Genomic DNA, 9,646 nt, shown 5'->3' on the forward strand with positions numbered 1-9,646 from the left:
GACATCAAATCGCTTTGAAGGGGGTATTGGCAGATGTGTCTTGTCTCCAGTGCAATGTGCATGCAAGTGCACAAAGACATTCTGTGCAATCCTGTTTATGTCTTGTCAGAAGTATGTTCCACTGGGAAGGCCAAACTAGTGATGAAATTTTGACTTCTCTCTGCTGAGCTCTCTCGTTCGGTCTTACAGAACTGCATCAATAACCACAGAATGTTTGACAGATCGAATACATACTATGTAAACTGAACGTGGGGTTTGAACCCACAACCCTGAGATTAAGAGTCTCATGCTCTTAACGACTGAGCTATCTCAGTCGTTGTCTTAAGTGCATTCATAACCCCCTGACATTGATGGCTGGAGGGGAGCACAAGATGGTGCCTAGGTGTTTCTCTGTTGGCATCTACCAGGGGAGAGGATCACAGAGTCCCCCAGCTGCACCCAGGCAGGTTGAAAGCTACTGTTGGCATTCAGAAGTGGAAAACCCCAGAATTCACAATTTGCTGCAAAATGTGGAGAACTGAAAATCAGATGGGGAAAACAAGAAATTGAGAGCATAGAAATTGGCAGATCCTTCTATCCCTAGTTCCCAGCATCTCCAGCCTTGGTCTGGAACCCGAGAGAACTGCTGTCCATCAGTGTAGACAACACTAAGCAAGATGCACTAGTGATCTGACTGAGTATAAGAGTATATAAGTATTCCTATCTTCCTGTGATTTGCTCCAGAATGAGACCAGCATGCCTGTATGTTCACATTATCTCCTGTGACACTGCCTCACTTCTGCTCCTGGCTCAGAGTTTGGTTTCCTTTTCCTTTCTTGGTTCAGGGTTGTCCTACCAGGCACAACACTAGTTATTTGTGACAGCAGATCTCAAAGGGGTTCGTAAAGGAGCAAGTCACTCATGAAAGGAAAGTTCTACCTCTTAATGGCTAAATCAAATAAAGATGCTGTGAATGCTTCCTTGGCTTCCTCGTGACAATATTTTGGAAATCTTCTTGGCTGCAACACTGAGGAACATGATATGCACCTCTGAAAGTGGATCAAGCATCTGTGTGCATATGGAACAGCAATTTGTAGAGTGTGTGCACTCAGACTGTTCATTGTCCACTGCAATGCTATTGGATAAGGGTGTGTTAGCCATACCTTTAGAAGACATCTGAAGGCAGCCTTGTATAGGGTAGTTTTTAATGTTTAATGTTTTATTGTGTTCTTGTGTATGCTGGAAGGCACCCAATGTGCTGGACCAACCCAGTCAGATCTGTGGGGTACAAATAAAATTGTTGTTGTTATTGTTATTGTTGTTGTTGCTATTGTTGTTATTGTTGCTGCTGCTGCTATTGCTGTTGTTGTTGCTGCCGCTGCTGCTGCTACTGTTGCCATTATTATTATTATTATAATTAATTATTATACTATTATTGCCAGAAACAATAAGGTGGTGGGCAGTTTGCCAGCCCCCTTTGGAAACTCGGAGGGGGATGCAAAAGTTTAGCACCTTCGGAATGTGAGCTGTCCTGGAATCTTGCATCCATATGCAAAACCTGGAGAGGGGAAAGGATTGGAGAATAATGAGACAGCACGGCAAAAGTATTACAAATGTGAATAATATTTTGCAGCACTATGGAAAAAGCGAGCAAACCTCTAATACACATGCACGCCCACGCCCACTTCAAATCAATAAAATATGAGGGCACTGCGGCTGCATTCATGCAAGGAACATTTCTCAACAATATTAGTATTCTCTGTTCAGTATTCGGGGCGAGTGTGGATCAGACAGTCGCAGGCAGCAGGAATCAGACAGAGTAAATAAGAGCAGAGAGAGGAGCAGGAGAACGGAAAACAGAATAGTTGCAATGACTGGAGTATGCCCATGAATTATTCAGACATTCAGAGAGCGGGATTCTGGCTCTTTGCTTTAGTCTGTTCATACGGGCAGAGAATGTCAGAAGGCGACCCCTCCAAAAAGTTACTCCTCGTGCCGACAGACATCCTCTCCTATCTTCTCACTCTGCCATTAATAGGGATGAGTGGGGAATGCGGCTGAAAGGTTCGCAGCCTTCAAATCCAAACCACTTCTCTCTCTTTTTATTCTTTATTTATGCAATTTCTTTAAGAAGAAAGAAAGCTCCTAGGAAAATGAAAGAAAGACAAGAGTGAACAAAGGAAGCATTCCAATCAAGGTCAATCAGGCAGATCAGAAATCACAAAGGAAATCTTATGCATGCATTTATCTACCTTTGGATGTGTCTGATTAAATAGGTGCTATAAGGGGAGACACCAGTAAGGCACCTGTGCACACCCAAACCTGCAGAAGCCTACCTGGCATCCACAGGGTCCCCTCCCCCTGCTGGTATGAGACAGGAAAGTAAGCAGCATTGTATTATAACCAACATACAGGACATGGAGCATCCCTGTGCTGTATGCCATGCAAGCAAGTTATATGCAAAGGAGCACTAGGCTGTGATTTAGTGCTCAAAACTGGGCACAGTACTCTGAAGCAGAATAAAGCAGTAAGGAAATTTCTTGTGATCTGGACACTATAGCTCTGTTAATGCAACCTAGAATTTCATTAGCCTTCCCCCCCCCCCTGCCACATCACTTTCTTGACTTATCTTTAGCTTGTGGTCTTCTTAAAAAAAAACCTAGATCAGTGTTTCTCAAACTTGGGTCTCCAGCCATTACTGGACTACAATTCCCACCATTCCTGACCACCGGTCCTGCTAGCTACAGATGATGGGAGTTGTAGTCCAACAGCAGTTTGGGAAAGCCCATCCTACATCCTTTCCACATGTTTTGCTGTCAAGCCAGGCAGCTTCTATGCTGCATATGCACAACTGATTCCGCCTACCTAAATGTAGAACTTTGCATTGATATCTATTGAAGTTCATTTTGTTAGCTGGCCCGTCAACTTCGTTGTCATCAGCGGATTTGATGAGCACCCCTCCCCACCACCATTTATAGAGATATTAACTGAGAGTGGCATTCTGCAGACACTTGCAGGGTAACTGATAATGGCTAAGTGGGGGCAGGAGGCATTTTTTTACAACACAACATCTTTATCCTTGTCCCATCCAACCACATGGGTTTCAGAAACTGAAAGCAGGACTTGTTGAGGTTTGCTGGAGCATGCAAATCTGCTTTCACATTAAAAATTACTAAATTGAAAACTTCATTCATGGTCTTGTTTTCATGTTAAGTTTTGAATCCAATGTTACAAGGTTGGGGAAAGGCTTAGAAAGATTATGTGTTCTTTTGCAAATGAAAAACTGTGTCTGCAGGACTTTGTTTTGTTAAATATATTCTGCAAGCAGAATGTTCTTTTGTCTGTTGTTCCTTTATCAGAGTTGCTAGTTTATTCGGGGGTTTTCTGTATTCATCCCACCCATTTCCTTTCTCTCTTTCTTTTTTTTGGGGGGGGGAATGTAATACAGTAGCCTTTTCCCTTTTTTATCTACAGGTGCACCAAATAGTCTCTTGCTTTGATTTTCAGGTCAAAGGTCCTCTACAAGATGGGGGGGTTTGCTGTCAATTCAGATATTTTAAAGAAGTTTTTCAATCCTGTCTGCTGCCATTTGTTCTGCATATCTGCTGGTGTTTGGCACCTTTCCCCTCTAGGTCATGGTTTGTTTTCGTCTTCTTCTGGGAGTGATCCCAGCCAATCAAGGCTCACACCATAAATGTTATGATATCACAAAACTGTGCGTTGTCAGTGAGACTGGCTATTTGCTGATATCACTGAGGGTGAACAAAGGCCATTCTAAGCAAGGCTTGATGCATCCTAAATAGCTGAAGCATTTCAACTACCTTCGAAGCAATTGCTTAAAAAAAAACTCTCTTAAATGGGGAATGCTTTTCAATGCTGGGTTTAGCCCTATTTTAATCTAAACTATAGGGGGCATGAAATATTTAGTTCATCGCAGTACTAAAAGTCATTGTTAGCTGAACTCTGCTTTTTCATTCAATAACTGAACTGAAGCAGAAAATATGTCAGCTCAGGTTAGGTTTGAGAACATAGATTCCCACTCCCCCTTTCTATGGAGATCGGAGTGTCATTAAAACAGAGCAAACACATATATTTTAACTGCTCTACTGGTTATTCTCACAGGAAAGGAAATTAAAAAAGATGATTATTGCAGGGTTCAATAGAATGTAAATACACTAATAATTTCACAATAATACACTGTACGTGACATCTGTGGTAATGTCACCTGAATTCATCATGAGCTGTGTTATTCCAATGAATATTCAGTGTCTGCTAAGCAGGATATGTCTTTGTGTAAATATTGTATCACACAACTGGGTGTCATTGATATTGGAAACATGCTGCGTGATGTGCGGGAGCCAAACGTTCCACTCGTACATCATGCCAATGTTCCTGTAAACACCAGATCTAGAGAAGCTAACTGGAAATACCCTTTATTATTATGCTGCCGCGGCTTATGACAACTAAGCAGGGATTGCTAAAATTACTATTACCCAAATGGTAATGAGGGGTATTCTTTATTCTTAGAAAGAAGCTCACCACAGTTTGGGAACATGTGCGCAAAAACCAGACTCTAGCTGAAGGCATAGGCGACTAGACAGCCCTCGAACAGCCTTTCCCATCTCTCCCTGGCTCTATCCTTTGGGACTCTCACCTTGGTCCAGTACCTCATTTGAACCTTCATATTGAACCCCTGCCTCTTCCCTCCCTCTCTCCCATTTTTCAGCTTCATACAAGTCTCAAATCCCAGTGGCTCCTGCAGTGAAAACCCACCCAGTATCAGCTGCAAGTTTTGGAGGGCCATTGGGGAAGACGTCTTCCTTAGGGCCCCCATCTCAGCAAGTCTACCTCCTCACCAGCACTCACGTTCTGCTGTTCTCCTTCCTCATCCTTGCTTTTAACTGTTGGTTTGCTTGCCAACCAGAGATCCAGCAAGCAAGCAGGCAGTAGTACCTCATCATCATCACAAACACACCCCGCCCTGTTGAATGGGCCACATGTGTTGAAGACACACATGTGTGTGTAATGTGTAGTTCTGCCCTCGGCTCTTTTCACTGCAGCATAGCATTCAAGCTCCTGTGCTTGCAATTTAGAGCAGAAATGGTTCGCCGGTACATTGCCTTGCTCTCAGGGCCAGCTCTGCCATTTCGCAGGCTGAAACTATCTGCTTTGGGCAGCAGCATGAAAGAAGGCAGGAACTGGAGTCTCAGTGGTGCAGCCAGAGTTTTAAAAGCAAACTTAACCAATTTGGTGCCCTCCAGTTGTTTAGGACTACAGTTTCCATCATCCTTGACCATTGGCCATGCTGGCAGGGGCTGATGGGAGTTATAGTCCAGTAATCTGAAGGGCACCATGTTGGCAAAGGCTGCTTTAAAGTATTGGCCCTAGCAGGGCAGAGGAAATTTGGGTTCGGCTTACGGCAGAATAACATCTTGGGTTGGCACTGTTTGTTCTTGTTGTTTGAAATACCCTAGTCTTCCCTTTGCCTTAACTATGCTTAACAGTGGTGCTTTCTTTGTTATATCTTTGAAAGAATCTTTTAAAGAATCTGTTACCAATTACAGCACTGTAAACTATAATTACCTGTGAGAAGTATTGCCTTGTTCTAGAACACATTGTCATTTAAGGCAACTGACACTTTATAGATTTGGTCGTTTTGACCCCAGTTTACAAAAATATTATTGACCACAGTGAAATCTGGTCATTGTAACATTTAAGGATTATAGGATTATACTGGATAGGGGGGGGGTGTTTCGTAAGCCTTTTTTAAACACAATGGTATATTTCATCCTGGTGGCCAGGGTCACATTTCACTGTTCCATCATGACTCAATGACTTTTAAAAACACATATGACATTCAGATGGAAGCAGTGGTATAACCCAAATCCTTTAGTGGGATTATGTCTATTATCTCATCTGGCAGTGGAGATTTACAAGTTATATAGACTTATAAATGGCTTAGCTACACAAACAGTCTGTTAAGGGAACATAAGAGAAAACAATGACTCTTGGGACTTTCCGCATAGTCTTGTGATATTCCGCATAGATCTAGACCTGGATCTCAAGTTGAGGAATATTTAGAACTGGAACTCAAGGAAGGTTTTTATTAGGAGAAATCTGCACTAAAATGCAGATGAATTTTCAGGGGGATTATTTTAACTAAAATTCTGAACTTGCTATTGGAAATGTGTGGAATTGAATTTAAGATTGGGAAAAAATGAGAAAGGGAGAGAACACATATCGAGAGATTCATCCACCCCTAAACCAAAGTAAGGGTGCCTAGGACTTCAGCCTTAATAGCTACCTTTCTGCACAGTACTAGTAAAACTGCCCCTTCTAATTCATTTCATAAAGCTTAACACTACAGTTGCCATCCTTGGCGATCAGTTCTGGTCTGCGTTCAGATGCGCATATGAACCATTAATGGAATATTAATCTTGCCATTGACTGGAGCTGAAAACATAACTGGGAAGGGGACCACAATGGAACTGTACAAACAATGCAATAATAATAATAATAATAATAATAATAATAATAATAATAATAATTTATTATTTATACCCCGCCCATCTGGCTGGGTTTCCCCAGCCACTCTGGGCGGCTTCCAACAAAACACTAAAATACAATCTAAAATGCAATCCTAACCATGTCTACTTAGAAGTCCTGTTGAATGCAAAAGAGGTTCACTGCTAGATAAGGCTGGCGGACTAAGTTGGTTCAAGTTGCTAGGAATGTTGTTGATGATTATGATTGTGATTATTTATTAAATTTATATACCACCCTTCATCCAAGGATCACTGGGTGGTTTACAATATAAAAACACATAATTGCAAACCAAACAATAATCCCACCCCACAGTTTCACATCCTTTTGATCTGTCTATATTACAGATATTACAGGTCTCTTAATGGACAACAACCTTTCCACTTTGGAGGTTCCAGTACAAAACAACCCCCATATTTGCAAATCTGACCATTCCCCCCCTCACCCCCATAAGCCCAGTACAAAACCCCAAAAGGAAAGCACAGCCCGGAAAAGCTAGGTATCCCTATTCCTTAAACAACGTGCATCGCCATCTAGTGACTTTAATGAGCAAAACCTCCAAATACATAGATCGCTCCACTTCCGGGGGGGGGGGGGCGTAATTCTGATGCACAGAAAGACCAAATTGTTGTGGCACCTAATGATTTATTTTTTTTTTGAGTGGGGTCAGCTAATGAAGTAAGATCTTTTCCACAGAAGCTGCTGCCACAATAAATCCATTTGCCCTTATAAACAAGACTCTTGATTATTTATTTATTGTATTTATATTCCACCTTCACCCCCCCCCCAAGGAGCACAATGGTGTGCATGGGTCTCCTCATCCTTATCTGATACCCACAACAACTCTGTAGGTTGGGCTGAGAGGCAGTGACTGGCCCAAGGCCAAGCAGTCAGTGTGTCAGTGCTACACCAGGGCTGAGGGATCTGTTGCCCTTCAGATGTTGTTGAACTCCAGCTCCTACCAGTCCTAGCCAGGCTAAGGAGGGGCACAGTTTCTACAGCTCCCTGTGCCACACCTTTCCTAGCTACTGCTCCCCTGTTCCATACAGCCTTCACTGATGATGTATTCTTGAGGGGAACATGACGAATCTGCTGTGCTTGGGACTGTTCAGTTGAAGGGATGTACTGCTACTTCCGCTAACAGATTTGTGACATTCAAGAAATGGATGTTGAGCTCACCATGAAGCCATATAGTGATACACCTGCAGAACTGAATGCAGCGTCACAGGAGGAGGAGAAATCTCTCTGTGGTTACTAACACCAGTATTGCAGTAACCGCCTGAGATGAATTTTCGCTTGCAAGTTGACCGCAGCAAGTTTAGTGTGGTCCTGTTTTCTTTCCACAGTGCCAAAACCACTTACAGTGGAACCTCGGGTTACATATGCTTCAGGTTACATACACTTCAGGTTACAGACTCCACTAACCCAGATATAGTACCTTGGGTTAAGAACTTTGCTTCAGGATGAGAACAGAAATCACGCGGCGGCGGCGCAGCAGCAGTGGGAGGCCCCATTAGCTAAAGTGGTGCTTCAGGTTAAGAACAGTTTCAGGTTAAGAACGGACCTCCGGAACGAATTAAGTATGTAAACAGAGGTACCACTGTACTTAGATTAACAGCTGGTCACCAAACCATCAGACTTTCCTTGACGAAAAAGGATGCTTGTGCTGGACCAGCTACAGCCTTGGAACCACTCTGAAAATGGAGGTGCCATTGGTGTAGCGTCGAGGGTGCCAGGGGGGGTCGTTGCCTCGGGTGCACAATGGGGAGGGGGGTACGAACCAGGTGCTCCCTGCAGAGATCCCTGTCACCCCTTGCCTGGCTCCAGCAGCAAGGGCTGGGTGAGCACAAAGGGTGAAGAGCACCCTCTGTGCTTCACCCAGCCCTCACCCCCTTGTCAGGATGTTGTCAGCTGTTCCTGGCTGGTTGCCCAGGAAAGTCTAAAGACAAGGAAAAGTTTCTTACAGTCCTTTTTTATTTCAAACTTTACAGAGAGAGACTATAGGACCCAGTCTCTTGGATAATGGTGTTGCCCCGAGTGAATCTCCACCCCACCCCCGTCTCTCCCACTTCCTCATTCATCATCATCATCATCATCATCATCTCTACGGGTGCTGCTATGTGCTCTGTGTCTCTGAGGTCTTTGCTCTCCTACTTTTAAGGCTCTCCGGGTTCTGGGAGATGGAGGATCTGGAATGCTCTCTAATGACAATATGTCAGCTTTGGCTCTCCCATGATTTCCCAACTTTCCCCCTCATCTGCCTCTGAGCTGTGACCTCCTTCAAACCCGTGTTGTAAATCTATACTGTCTTCCTCCTCCCTGGAAGGGTCAGGATGGGGATGCAGTCTCCACCACTCCTCCTCCTCTGCCCAGCCCCTGACACCACAAGAAAACATTACACATTAAAAACTTCCCAATATAGGATCTTTCCAAGTCTTCTAGAGGCCACAGGCAACCATTTACCAAGGTGACAAAGGGAAGCTGTGCCCCTCCACATGCTGTTGGATGCCAACTCCTATCACCAGCAGCCAGCATGGCCAACGAGAAGGGATGGCCGGATTTACAGCCCTGTAACAACTGGAAAACCCCAGGGACCCTCATTCCAGACAAAGAAGGAAGCACTGTTGGGTTCAATAGAGCTGACTCTCAGGTACAGGGGGATATAGGACAACACCCTTAGTAAGTTAACTGCCTGAGCCCAGACTTGCAAGTTAGCTGTAGGTGCAGATGTCTGGTCGACTGTGCTGCAAAATGGCCATTTGCATCAACTCAGTGTATTAAGCTGCCAAGTAGTGAGGACAATTTTACCATGCGAGAAAATGTGTGGCAAAATGGTTATCAGCATCACTCTGACATGTTGCATTTATTTCGAAAATCCTGCTGCTTCCGAATGTGTAAATCTTTCCTACAGTGTAAGGGCATTTCAGCTTCTCTGTGCTCTGTTTTGTGTGTGTGTGTGTGAACTTATAAAATGTGCCTTTTATTAGTCCATAAAAGCTATGTTTGGACAGAGAGTGAAATAAAAATTAATGCTTCTTATTATCAACCCAATGCACAGAACAAGCATCTCTTCTGTTCATTTATTTAAATACTCCAAATGCCGCCTGCTAGTAAAACTCCTTCC

The 9,646-nt window shown here is 43.6% G+C and overlaps 1 non-coding gene across 1 annotated transcript; it reads right to left on the minus strand.

Annotated features, from left to right (window-relative positions):
* Positions 1-240: 240 nt before the first annotated feature.
* TRNAK-CUU (transfer RNA lysine (anticodon CUU)) lies at positions 241-314 on the minus strand. Its single transcript has one exon. It is a non-coding gene; the product is annotated as a tRNA-Lys (tRNA).
* Between the last annotated feature and the right edge of the window lie 9,332 nt (positions 315-9,646).

The sequence above is a fragment of the Podarcis raffonei genome, chromosome 7, assembly GCF_027172205.1.
Source record: "Podarcis raffonei isolate rPodRaf1 chromosome 7, rPodRaf1.pri, whole genome shotgun sequence".
NCBI classification, from domain to species: Eukaryota; Metazoa; Chordata; class Lepidosauria; order Squamata; family Lacertidae; genus Podarcis; species Podarcis raffonei.